Source organism: Bubalus bubalis, chromosome 20 (assembly GCF_019923935.1).
Source record: "Bubalus bubalis isolate 160015118507 breed Murrah chromosome 20, NDDB_SH_1, whole genome shotgun sequence".
Taxonomy (NCBI): Eukaryota; Metazoa; Chordata; class Mammalia; order Artiodactyla; family Bovidae; genus Bubalus; species Bubalus bubalis.
Window position 1 is genome coordinate 58,410,681 of NC_059176.1, and position 14,889 is coordinate 58,425,569.

A 14,889-nucleotide genomic window follows, 5' to 3' on the forward strand; every position below is an offset into this window, starting at 1 on the left:
GAACTGACCCCAAGAAATCTAGTAAGGTGTTAAACTTACCCACATTTAAATCAACTATTATAAATATGTGCAAAGAACTGATGGAAAACATATATAAAGGATGAGAAATATGTGTCACCAAATAAAGAACATCAGTAAAGAGACAGGAAGTTAAAAAAAGAATTATGTGGAAATTCTAAAGCTGTGAAGCAATACAGCTAGAGGGGTTCCATCAAGGGATGCCACTGACAGAAGAATCAGCTATTATGAATAAAGGTCAATTGAGATTATTCAGTCTGAGAAGGAAAATATAAGGAATAAAGAAAAATAACAGAGCCTTTTTGGGTTTATGGGACATGATTAAGCATGCCAGCATATGGATAATGTGGGCTCCAGGAGGAATAGAGAGAGAGGAAGGTGTAGAAAGACTATCTGAAGATATAATGGCCCTAACAGTCCCAAATTTGACCAAAAGTAGTGATCTGTAATCCAAGTAGCTCAATAATTTATATGTAGAATAAACACAAGAAGATCCATGTGAGAGACATCTTAGTCAAATTGTCGAAGGCCAAGATAAAGAAAGAATGCTGAAGTAACAAGAGAAAAACGACTTATCATCTGCAAGCTATCTTTAATAAGATAACATCTGACTTTCTCTAGGGATCGGGCTGGTCAGAAGGCAGTGGAATGGCATACTTAAAGTGCTGAAATAGAAGACTGTCAACTAAGAATTCTACATCCGGCAAAAGTAACTTCGAAAAATAAAGTAAGTGATTCAGACATTCTCAAGTAAACAAAATCAGAGAATACATGTGTAGCATGTCTGCTCCACAAAAAAAAAATAAAAAGCTTACTTCAGCCTGAAATAAAAGGATATTAAACAGTAACTTAAGTCCACATGAAGAAAGAAAGAACATTGGTTGAGGTAAATAATAGGTAAAAATAAGAGACATTATCGATGTATTTTCATTTGTAACAGTTTTCTAATCTTTTCTAATTATTAAAAACTGCATAAACCTATCCTTATAAAATTGTGTTGATAGGCTTATAGCGTATTCATTTGTAATTTGTATGTCCATGGCAGTGGAGGTGGAAGGAGTAGGAATAGAGCTTATTAGAACAAGTGCTTTGTAATTAGAGGTATGTGGAAATGAAACATGTTTCTAAGTAACCCATGGGCAAAGAAGAAACAATGGGATTCATCTTTGTAATTTCCTCTATAATTCAAGAGAAAATTACAAAATACTTTGAACTGAACTAAAATGATAACACAAATCTTATGAGACATAGCTAAAACAGGCATTAGAAGAAAATGTACAGCTGTGAACACTTATATTAAAAAAGAACTTTCACTCTGTATGACAGACTCTGTAGATCCATCCACATCTTTACAAATGACCCGGTTTTGTTCTTTCTTATAACACATCTTCTTTATCCATTCATCTGTTGACGGACATTGAGGTTGCTTCCATGCCCTGGTTATTGTAAACAGTGCTTCAGTGAGCACTGGGGTGCATGCATCTTCTTGAATTACGGTTTTCTCCAGAGCATATGCTTAGTAGTGGGACTGCTGGATCATATGGTAGTTCTATTTTTAGTTTTCTAAGGCCCCTGCATACTGTTCTCCATAGAGTTCCATAAACTTACGTTCCCACCAACAGTGCAAGAGGGTTTCTCCACACCCTCCTCAACACTTATTATTTATAAATTTTTTGATGATGGTCATTCTGACCAGCGTGAAGTGACATTTAATTGTAATTTTGGTTTGCATTTCCTCTAATAATTACTGATGTTGAGCATCTTTTCAGGTACCTCTGAGCCATCTGTATGTCTTTTTTAGAAAAATGCATATGTGTGAAATCTAGACAAATGGTACAGACAAACCCATTTGCAGGGAGGAATAGAGACACATCCATAGAGAATAGTTGTGTGGGCATGGGGGAGGGGGTATAAGTTGGGGGGTTAGGACTGATGCGTGTGCACTACCATGCGTAAAACAGGCAACTAGTGGGAACTTGCTGTGGGCGCAGGGAGCTCAGCTCGGTGTCCTGTGGTGACCTAGATGCGTGGGATGGAGGTGTCAGAGAGAAGGCTTAGAGGAAGGAGATATATGTGTACATATAGCTAATTCACTTTGTTGTGCAACCTTGTAAAGCAACTATACACCAAATTTTAAAAAAAATTAAAAGAAAAAAAAGAACTTTCCTAACAACCAAATTTTCCACTAGAGAAAAACAAAAACAAACAAACAAAAAAAAACCCCACTAGTTAAAGGCAAGAGAATTAAACTGAAAGCAAGTAGAATTAAGGAAATAATGAAAAATAGTACAGGAATTAAAGAAAAATAAAATAGAAAAGCAATAAAGAAAAGCAACAAAATAAAAGTTGGTTCTTAAAAAGATCAACAGAATTGACAAACCATTACCCAGCCTAAGAAAGAAAGACAATTCAAATTAGGAATGAAAGAAAGATATCACCTCAGATATAAACAGATAATTAAAACACAAGGGAATATTATGAACTATTACATGCCATCAAGCTGAAAATCTAGAAGAAATGAACAAATTTCTGGAAAAATACAAACACTAAAGCTGCATTAAGAAGAAATAGAAGATATAAATAAACCTATAAAAAGTAAAGAGAGTGAACTAGTAACAAAAATTATTTTTCACTAAGAAAAACCCACCTGCATAAATTTTTTGTGAATTCTACCAAACAGTTAATGAAGAATTAACTCCAGTCCTTCACAAATGTTTCCAAGGAAATTAAAATTGAGGAAACAATTCCCAATTCATTCTATAAGGCACCTGTTATTCACAACATATATTAAGATATAACACCATAACAAAATGGAATATGCTACAGAAATTCAAGGTTGTTTCAACATACTAAAATTAATTAATACACCCCATTTATAGAATAAATGACAAAATTCACATACTCATCTCAAAAATGCAGAAAAATTACAAATATTCAATACAGTTTCATGATAAATCACATAACAATCCTAAGAGCAGAACAGAATTTGCTTAACTTTATAAAGAGGACCAACAAAAATTCCACAATTAACTTCATGTTTAATGGTAAAAAATTACATGCTTTCCCTTAAGATCAAAACAAAACATGAATTTCACCCTCATGACTTCTATTCAACAGTGTATGGTAGATTCTAGATAGAGAAATTATACAAGAAAGTGAAATAAAACATCCAAATTGGAAAGGAAGATTTAAAACTATCTCTATTTGCAGATGATATGATCTTGTATATAAAATTCTGCCAAATCCACCACAAAACTATTGCAATTGATAAATGAGTTAAACGAGATTGCAGGATATGAGAAATATAAAAAATTCAATTTCAGAAATAATTACATCCACAAGAGCATAAAATAATAAAATCCATAGAAATAAATTTTAAAAAGGAAGTGCAACAGTAATACACTGAAAACTGAAAAATATCATTGAAATAAATTGAAGATGATCTAAACAAATGGAAAGACATCCCATGTTCACTTAATTGTGTTAAAATGTCATTACTCCCCAAATTGTCCTAAAGAATTAATATGATCCATATTAGCATACCATTTGGCCTCTTTGCAGAAATTGAAAAGTTCCAATATTAACATAGAAACTCAAGGGACTGAGAATAGCCAAAACAATCTTGAAAAATAACAAAGTTGGAGGGTTCACACTTCCTGATTTGAAAACTTGCTGTAAAACTACAGTAATCAAATAATATGCTGCAAGCATAGAATACACATGTATTCTATGAATGAATGAATAATTCAATTAATCAAATATATCAAATAATATGCTGCAGGCATAGAATACACATGTATTCTATGATAAATGAAATAGAATTGAGTCCGGGAATAAATACTGACATTAATGGGGAACTGAGTTCTTGAGAAGGGTTCCATGAAAACTGAATGGGGAGAGACCAGTCTTTTCAACAAGCATTGCTGGGATATGAGGGTGTCTCCATGTGAAAAATGAAGCTGGACCTTTATCACCTACCATGTACAAAAGTGAACTCTAAATGGATGAGAGATCTAAAGTGAAAAGTGACAGTGTTAGATACTCTGTCGTGTCCCACTTTTTGCCACCCCATGGATGGTAGCCCTCCAGGCTCCTTTGTCCTTGGAATTTTCCAGGCAAGAGTACTGGAGTGGGTAGCTGTTCCCTTCTCCAGGAGATCTTCCCAACCCAGAGATTGACTCCAGATCTCCTGCATTGCGGGCAGATTCTCTACAGGCTGAGCCACCAGGGAACCCCAAGAGGCCTAAATATAGATGCTAAAACCATAAAACTCTGAGAAGAAAATGTAGGAAGAGATCATCATGACCTTGATTTAGACAACAGTTTCTTAGATATGACAGCAAAATCACAAGAAAAAAATAGATAAATTGAACTTCATCAAAATTGAAAATGTGCTTCAAAGATTGTCATCAATTAAGTGAAGAAAGAATTCATTGATGTCAGAAAATATTTGCAAAGTGGGACTTCCTCAGTGGTCCAGTGGTTAAGAATCCGCTTTGCAACGCAGGGGATGTGGGTTCATCCCTGGTCAAGGAACTAAGACCCCATATGCTGTGGAGCAACTAAGCAACTACTGAGCTCATGCTCCACAACTAGCGAGTCCCTGGGCCACACGAAAGATCCTGCAGGATGCAACAAAGATCCATTTCCCCCCTAAATTGTTTGCAAACTGTATATCTGATAAGGAGATATTTTCTGAATATTTAGAGAACTATTGCAACTCAACAATGGAAAAAATCCAATGGAAACATGTGCAAAAAATGGAAAAAATCCAGTGGAAACATGTGCAAAAATTCTAAAATGACATTTCCCAAAAGAAGATATAAAGATGGCCAGTAAGTAATGAAACTGCTTAATGTCATTAGTTATTAAGGAAATGTAAATCAAAACCAGGATAAAATACCATTTCACACACACTTTTATGAGCATAATGAAAACGATGGGCAATAACAAGTTTTGGCAAGGATATGAAGAAACTGAAACATTATCTGCGGCTAGTGGGAAGATAGAATTATGAATCTATGTTGAAAATCAGTTTGCTAGTTCCTCAAAATATTAAACTTAATAACCATATAACCCAGAAATTTCACCCCAGGTGTATATCCAAGAGACATGAAAACATATGTTCACATAACAAATTATACCAAAATTATATTAATAATTTAATAATGAAATTAAAAATTAATAATAGCCCCAAAGTGGAAATAACCTCAATGTCTGTAAACTGATGAAAAGATAAACAGATTGCAGCATGTACACACGATGGACTATTCATCACAAAAAGGAATGAAGCTCTGAATATGCAGCTCCAATACTTTGGCCACCTGATATGAAGAGCTGAAAAGCCTTGGATGCTGGGAAAAGACCCTGATGCTTGGAAAGATTGGAGGCAGGAGGAGAAGGAGGCGACAGAGGATGACATGGTTGGATGGCATCACTGACTCAATGGACATGAGTTTGAGCAAACTCCAGGAGATGGTGAAGGACAGGGAAGCTTGGTGTGCTATAGTCTGTGGGATTGCAAAGAGCTGGCCGTGACTTAGCAACTGGAAAACAACAACAACAGAGGGACAGAGGGAGATGAGGAGTTATTGCTATGGTTATACAGTTTCTTTTTGGGGTGATGAAAATATTCTGGAATTAGATAAGGCTGATCTGTATGCAACTTTGTGAATATTCTAAAAAAATGCATGAGAGTATGCATTAAATTAGTGAACTATACAGTGTGGCGGAGAACACAATGGCACCCCACTCCAGTACTCTTGCCTGGAAAATCCCATGGACGGAGGAGCCTGGTAGGCTGCAGCCCATGGGGTCGCTAAGAGTCAGACACGACTGAGCGACTTCACTTTCCCTTTTCACTTTCATGCATTGGAGAAGGACATGGCAACCCACTCCAGTGTTCTTGCCTGGAGAATCTCAGGGACAGGGGAGCCAGGTGGGCTGCTGTCTATGGGGTCGCACAGAGTCGGACATGACTGAAGCGACTTAGCAGCAGTAGCATACAGTGTGGAGGTATATCCTAATAAATGTATTATTAAAAAATGTGAAACAGACACCTTTCACATTGGGGTGGGATGACTGTGCTGTCAGTACTGATCAAACTAACTGGACGAGCAACAAAGCTTTCAGCAACTTCAGGCCATGAGGTCACAGCCACAACCAGATACCTCATTTTTAACCACAGGCTCCTGCCTGTTTGTGATGCTTACAAATGCTTACAAAATATGAAGCTGGTGTTGTAAAGAACCATGCTGTTCTTATCTCCCTGGTATGAAAAATTTCCACACCATATTTGAGGGGAAACTGCATAATGATGGTGAGCTCAGGAATAGAAGATTACAGTAACTGTTCAAGTGGAATGGATATGATACATCCCCAAGTGCCAGGCTTCCATGGACCTTTGATAAAATCCCTGTTGTCAAAGTAAGGAGACAGAGATTCAAAGTCTCTCCTCTCACAAGCTAGGAAGTCTGAATCATGGGCTGTGTGTCAACAGAGAGCTGCTGAAATTCATCACTAATGCAGTCCCTACAAAACTCTTGTACTCATCAACTTGATTACTATCTCACTCCATTGCTTAGGGCTGCTGTCTCCATAGCCAGTAGAACAGACAGATATATAGACCTCTGTCTCCAAGCTTATTATTTTTTTCTGTTTCAAATTAGATCCTTATATTAATTATCTATCCTGACTGGCTTATAAGGTAAACATAAATGTATCTTTATCAAGATAATTGGAAGTCAGGCTAACTAAAAATGTCCTTGCAGTATAACCGTCTTTAGGGTATGGAAGAAATCTTGTAACTTAAATTACTGAAATTACAAGGTACAGGTGGTAAAAGTGCATCACAAATTCAGATAGCTTGTGAAGCTGCGCTTTAACATGACACACAAGGAGACAAAGCGTACGTGTCTCAGTCACCCCCTGTGTCTAGCGCCAGGCTCCTCTGTCCATGGGATTTCACAAGCAAGAATACTGGAGTGGGTTGCCATCACCTCTTCCAGGGGATCTTCCTGACCCAGGGATTGAACCCGTGTCTCCTGCATTGTAGGCAGATTCTTTACTGCTGAGCCATCAAGGAAGTCTCAAGTAAGGAATAAACATTATAATTATTTATCATGATGGCCTTTCCTTCCTCACTTTTCATCCCCCAAATACAGTGGTTTTTGATAAAGCACATAACAGAGTACATGTAAGCAGAGTATCTTGAACAACTCTGACCAGACCTTTCTGTATTTTTTTTTATTTTTTAACTTTACAATATTGTATTGGTTTTGCCATATATCGAAATGAATCCGCCACAGGTATACCTGTGTTCCCCAGCCTGAACCCTCCTCCCTCCTCCCTCCCCATACCATCCCTCTGGGTCGTCCCAGTGCAACAGCCCCAAGCATCCAGTATTGTGCATCAAACCTGGACTGGCGACTCATTTCATATATGGTATTATACATGTTTCAATGCGATTCTCCCAAATCATCCCACCCTCTCCCTCTCCCACAGAGTCCAAAAGACTGTTCTATACATCAGTGTCTCTTTTGCTGTCTCGTATACAGGGTTATTGTTACCATCTTTCTAAATTCCATATATATGCGTTAGTATACTGTATTTATAGTTGATGTACAATACTATGTGTTACAGGTATACAATATAGTGACTCACAATTTTGAAGGATTATTCATCTACAGTTATTATAAAATATTGGCTATATTCCCTGTGCTATATAATATCTTACTGTAGCTTGCTTATTGTATCCATAGTAGTTTGTACTCCTTAAACCCCTACTCCTGTCTTGCCCCTGCCTACTCCCCTCTCCCCAGTGGTAACTAACAGTTCATTCTCTATATCTGTGAGAATGTTTCCTCTTTGTTATATTCACTAGTTTGTTGTGCTTTCTTTTACATTGTACATATTAGTGATAAAATACAATATTTTTCTTTTTCTGACTTGCTGCATTTAGCATAATACACTGCAAGTCCATCCATGTTGCTGTAAATGGCAAAATTTTTGTTCTTTTTTATGGCTGAGTAGTATTTCATTGTATGTATCTTCTTTAGCCATCTGTTGATGAATACTTAGATTACTTCATTATCTTGGCAATTGTAAATAATGCTGATATGAACATTAGGGTGTGTATATCTTTACAAATTGTCTACAGTCCATGGGGTTGCAAAGAGTTGGACCCAACTGAGCAATCAAAAATTTCACTTTCATTTTTACTAATTAGTGTTTTCATTTTTTTCAGGTATATGTACACATACATATGTGTATATGTATATATTGATACACCCTGGGGTGTATCACCCTGGGTGATTCCACCCTGGGGTGGAATTCCTGGGTCATTTAGTTTTTTGAGAAACCACCATACTATTTTCCATAGGGACTGCAAGACTTTTCTGGTTTTGAAATGAACAAAGACAACATCTATATGACTACTTGTCATCACTTAAAATCTTAGGCAGTCAGTCAGCATTACTACATTCAGTTTATTCCATTCCAGTCCAAATCAGAGAAACTTGACATTTTGGTTATCCTGCATGTCTTACCTATAGGCAAATGAATAGTTTCAATTAGGTTTTTCAAAATATAGGAAATAGCCCATGGTCTGTTATTGCTGCTTTCCTAGACCTCTAGGGGTCTGAACATTTCAGTTCAGGATTTACTGGTGAGGAGAAAAAACTCAGCAGCCCTACATTCAAATTCCAACCACTAGCTTTCTTTATATCCTGATAATAGCATGCGCATGTACATGCTCAATCATGTCTGACTCTTGGTGACCCCATGGACTGTAGCCGGCCAGGCTCCTCTGTTTATGGGATTTTCCAGGCAAAAATACTGGAGTGGTTTGCCATTTCCTCCTCCAGGTGATCTTCCTGATAATAGCATAAAGAATGGGAAAGTCATTCTAAAATCATGACCAATATTCCTTTGCACAAGGAAATCAGGTGTTGAGCAGGTGCTTGGTCTTATCTGGTGGCTCAGTGGTAAAGAATCTGCCTGCCAATGTAGGAGATGTGGGTTTGATCCCAGGAGAAGGAAATGGTTACCCGGCCCAGTATTCTTGCCTGGAAATGCCATGGAGAGAGGAGCCTGGTGGGCTGCAGTCCATGGGGTCACAAAAGAGTTGGACACGGTTTACCAACTAAACAACATCAGCAGTGGTATCCATTGCCAAATGGTGTAAAGAAGGTAGAAGTTTTCCCCACAAATTCTTCTTTTAAAGAAACTGAATTCATAGACTCTTGGGTGAATATTTTAGATGAATTTGCTTAAATCATGGCCCCAGAGAGGTATGTTTCAATTCCTGGAACATGTGAATATGACCTTTTTGGGAAAAATCATCTTTGCTGGTATAATTAAGTTAAAGATCCTGGAGATGAGCTCATCTTGGGTTTATCTGGTTGAGCCCTACATTCAATGACAAGATTCCTTATAAGAGGCACACCCAAAAGAGATACAGAGAGAAAAGGACCGTATGAAGATGGAACCAAAGATTAGATCTTTGTAACTACAAGCCAGGGGATATCTGGTACCCTGAAACTAGAAGAGGGAAGGAAGGAATCTCTTCTAGAACTTTCAGCAGAGTATGGTATGGCAGATTTTAGACTTGTGGCCTTTAGAAGTTTGAGAGATAATTTCCTGTTGTCTTTAAGCCAACACTTTTTTTGTAGCAATTTGTTACAAAAGCCACAGAATACTAGTACACTTGCTTCAACACCTAACACATAGCTTTTTACACATAGACTTGTTCTCATTCTGCAGCACTGTCATCTGTACCGGGATGAACATTGCACCATCTGGTGACCCAGGGTGATGTGTTTTCAAAATATTCTGCTAGAGTGTCAGGTCTGTATCCTGGTCTAGACATGTTTCCTTTTCACAAGTCTATGTGGTTTCACTTATCCAGTAATGAGTGCTTTTAAAGCAAAAGTAATAATAATTATCCCTTCCTTAAATGAAAGAACATCGCTTTTAATCACAAGAACACTTGTGGCAACAACAATCATACCAGCAAATATATAACAACTGTGACAGCAAAAATTGTTTTATTTTGTATAATGATTTGAATTCTTCCTGTTAGGCCCAGGGCTCTCTGTGCCTCTGTTTACTCATCTATACAATGGGGATATTAACAGAGACATACTGGTGCTTACTGTGTAAACTTCATGCTGGGTTCCTTAGTAGTAGTGGACACTCAAAGCCTTTACTCCTCGATACTGTTATCACAACATGAATTGAATAACAAAAGAAAAGAAGAAAAAGTAGAACAAATTGATCTGAGTTCTTCTGGGTTCTCTCTGCTAGTAGAAAATGACTCAGCCTAGAGGTTAGTTTTAAATAGTGGAAAAGAGATTAATACTACAAATGTTACCGTACTGCCAAAAGAAATATACTCACCTCCTACTACCATTTCACTGTCCTCCAGTAATTACCTCTGTTCCCATCCTTCAGCTTTAAAAAACAAGTTTGGTTTTGTTTACCCTACCACATCTCTAAACCTCCCATGCCTCTCCTCATCCATGGCAAGAATTTCAAGGCACAGAATACACCAAGTCACCATGCCTCTTCACATGGTGGTCATGCTACCTGCAATGATCAGTCCTTTTATTCTTTCTATGAACTCTATTTTCTTTTTGCCATTTTGCAGTTAGCACTCCAGTCCTGCTGGCTGGGAGGCAGGGCAGTATCTGATCTTTATTTATTTATATTTAAGCAGACTAGATTTTGAGAACATTTTTATATTTGCCAAAGAGTTAAGCAGACAGTACAGACTGTTGCCTTATATCCCACACCCAATTTCCCTTATTATTAACATCTTACATTAGCTATTATTAACATCTTAAATAGAACCAATATTGGTATGTTCTTATTAACTAAAGTTCATACATCCTTCATGTCTCCTTAGTTTTTGTGTACTGTCCTTTTTCTATCCCAGGATCCCACTCATGACACCACATTACATTAGGTTGCATTGCATCCTTAGGCTTATCTTGAGGGTGACAGCCTTTTAGACTTTTTTCATTTCTGATGACCTTGACAGGTTGAGGAATACAAGTAAGACATTTTCTGGGATGCCCCTATATTGAAATTCATCTGATTTTTTTTAATGATTAAGCTTGTGTTATGAGTTATTAAAAGAAAGACACAGAAACAAAGCACTCTATTTGTCACATCGTGAGTATATACTGTCTACATGATACATGATTTATCAACATGATTTGATTCATGTTGACCTTGATCACCTGGCTGAGGAGTGTGTGTCATGTTTCTTCACTATTCTTCGACTTACTTTTAATACTCAGTATAAACATCACCCAGAGAGAGCAATGGCACCCCACTCCAGTACTCTTGCCTGGAAAATCCCATGGGTGGAGGAGCCTGGTAGGCTGCAGTCCATGGGGTCGCGAAGAGTTGGACATGACTGAGCAACTTCACTTTCACTTTTCCCTTTCATGCATTGGAGAAGGAAATGGCAACCCACTCCAGTGTTCTTGCCTGGAGAATCTCAGGGACGGGGGAGCCTGGTGGGCTGCCATCTATGGGGTCACACAGAGTCGGACATGACTCAAGTGACTTAGCAGCAGCAGCAGCATAAATATCACCACCTTTTTGAAGACTTCCTGGATCCCTCCAGCCCTTAGCAGACCCATTTAATCCATTTATTAGTTATTAAACATTTGTTAATCACTCACTACATGTCAGTCATGGTGCAAAAGTGAGGGTGTAGCAATTAAAATAGGCAATACGTGTTTCATAAATGAAATTACTGCATGCATTAATGGTTTTATACATAAGCAAAGTATTTTCTCCTCATATTTATAAACAGTTATATATTAAGCACCTCTAATTTATGTAGTATTATATGGTAAGTATGAGATACAAAACACATTTAAAAAGCAGACCTTACTCTAAAGAAGATGTTGTCAAAATACAGCCCTCAGAGCCAAATCCTGACCACTACTTGATTATGTAAATGAAGTTTTACAGAAACCCAGCCACATGCACTCATGTATGTATCCTCCATGGCTTCACTGACCCTACAGCAGCAGAGGTGAGTGGTTGCCCACAGAGCCTGTATGGCCTGCAAAATGTAAAATCTTTACTATCTTGCCCTTTACAGTAAAAGCTTGCTGATCCCTATCCTAAAGCATAACACTTGACGATACACATGAAAACTCATTGCCCTTGTTAGGTAGTTGTAAAAATAAACATTCAACTCTAAATAGGAGAGGTAGCAGACGAGCTTAATATATTTTTACAAGTGTTTTTTGGTTTACCTGTAAATCTGCAGTGAGAATTGATCCTTGTGGATGGGAATCAATAAACACATATTTATTAAAGACATTATGGGCGAGCACGGTGTTGAAAGCAAGGGATTTATTGATGAAAAAGACAAACTTCTGCCACTAAAAAGAATACATTTTAATAGCAGAGGGCTGCCCTACCCAATATAGTAACCAGCCACACGTGTTTCATGAACACTTGGAATCAGTTTAGTTTGAATTGTGAGACAGAGAGAGTATAAAATATATAAAGATATTGACAAAGACTCATCATGAGAAAAATGCTAAATACCTCATCATCAACATTTTAATGTTGAGTACTTTTTTATTTTATCAGATGACCTAGTGATAAAAGAACAAACAATATTATTAAAATAACTTTCACCTGAATCTTTTTGTTACACTTTTAAAAGTGGATACTAGAAAATTTTAAAGTACATATGTTAGTTATATTACATTTCTATTGAATAATGCTCATCTAGACTTTAGAAATGTGTTGCCAATACATAGCCACATGTTGCCATTTACATTTCAATTAATTAAAATTAAATGTATTATCATTAAATATTCAAATTTTCTGTCACACTAGCCATATGTCATGTACTCAGTAGACACATATGGCTGTTGGCTACCCTATTGGTCAGTTTAGATATAAGGAATTTTCATCACAGCAGAAAGTTCTGTTGTATGGTGCTCTTCTAGAGAAATATGAGAAGGCTTCCTGATTTTTTTTTTTTTTTTTTTTGCTGATGATAAACACTCTGTTAGGAAGGCAAAGCACTACTCATAAAGTTGGAGACAATCAATCAAGGGCATACATGTTTTGGAATGTGGATTGTTTCACACGCAGGCCTTTGCATGGCCACGTTAGTGTGCTTGCTCAAAGGGACTGCAATAGCCAGCATACTAATACTTAAGAAGAAAGAGAAATAACCTCAGGACAAAAACAAAGCAAACACCACCAACAACAAAATAGACAAAATAATGCACTTTTAGCTCAAAGGTCCTAGAGATAAAAGTGTGATATCTTAAGTATTGAAAAAAAAAAAAACAAACCACGTTGGAGTATTTTGACTGGAAGAGATGTATGACTGCATTGTGCATTAAATGGATACAACATTTTCCCTGGATATGGAGGGAAATCATTCTAATGGCAGGAAGATGAATTTTCTTTATGACTACTGTGAGTTTCAGTGGCAGATGTAATACCTGCCCGTGGCCTTAAAAGCAGTATGTTAGAACTAGAGCATCCACAGGTATGGAAAGAAAGGGAAGACATACTTCAAAGGTGTGAAATAGGCAGCACAGAGGGGAACAAGATCTAGACACCAGAGTTGCTCTTTGGGTGACAAGATTATTAGTTCTGGAGCTTCAGAGAATTGCTTTGAATCTTTTTACAATCATTTACTAGCACTGGAATAAAAATATCAGCACCCGTGCAACTCTTATTATATTCCAGTCACCTTATATGTATTATCTCATCTAATCCTCCCAAGAGCCCTTTGAGACAGATTCTCTCATTATTCTTATTTCACAGAAGAAAACAAGACTTTGTAAGATTAATGTTTACATTCTAATGAGTAACACAGGCAGCCTTTGTCAAGAGACTCAAGATTCCATTCCTCACCAAGACGTTTTACTGTCCTCTGTGTGCGTATGTGTGAGCTTAATTGCTTCAGTTGTATCTGACTCTGTTACTCCATGGACTGTATCCCGCCAGGTTCCTCTGTCCATGAGATTCTCCAGGCAAGAATACTGGAGTGAGTTACCATGCCCTCCTCCAGGGGATCTTCCTGACCCAGGGATTGAACCCACATCTCTTACGTCTCCTGCATTGGCAGGTGAGTTCTTTATACCACTAGCGTCACCTGGGAAGCCCACTATCTTCTGTGTAACCTTGGTCAAGTCAGTTAGTTTCTCTTTAGACTCATTTTCTTTACCCATTAAATAAGAATAATAATATGCACCTTACAGAATTGTTACGTTTTCAACCAAATCAGTGAAGCATCTAATTGATGTAGGCATACAATGTAAATGTTAGTTCACTCTTGGATTCATTAGAAAATGACAAAGTTACTACAATTTTTCACAAAATACAGTATTTAGGAAACAAAGTGATATATTTCTCTTGCTCATGGTAGACCTAAGTAAGTGTTTCAGCTGGTAGACATTCTGCTCTGTGTTCCTCTGGGGACCACTTCCTTAATATCTACAAATTAGTTCCACCCTGTCTGGGTTCCAGCAGGTGAAGATGGAGAAGGGAGAGGGAAGAAGCCACAAACTTGATCATAATGCTTGCATCTGAAGACACACGCATCACTTGTGCTCACACTCCATTGAGGAGACGGCTCAGATGATTAAGTATCTGCCTGCATTGGGGGAGATCTGGGTTCGACCCCTGTGTCCAGAAGATCCTCTGGAGAAGGAAATGGCAACCCACTCCAGTACTCTTGCTGGAAAATTCCATGGACACAGGAGGCTGGTAGGCTACAGTCCATGGGGTTGCAAAGAGTCAGACATGACTGAGCGACTTCACTTTCTTTCTTTGACTTTCTCTGGCTGAGAAGGTGGCTAGCTGGGAATAAAG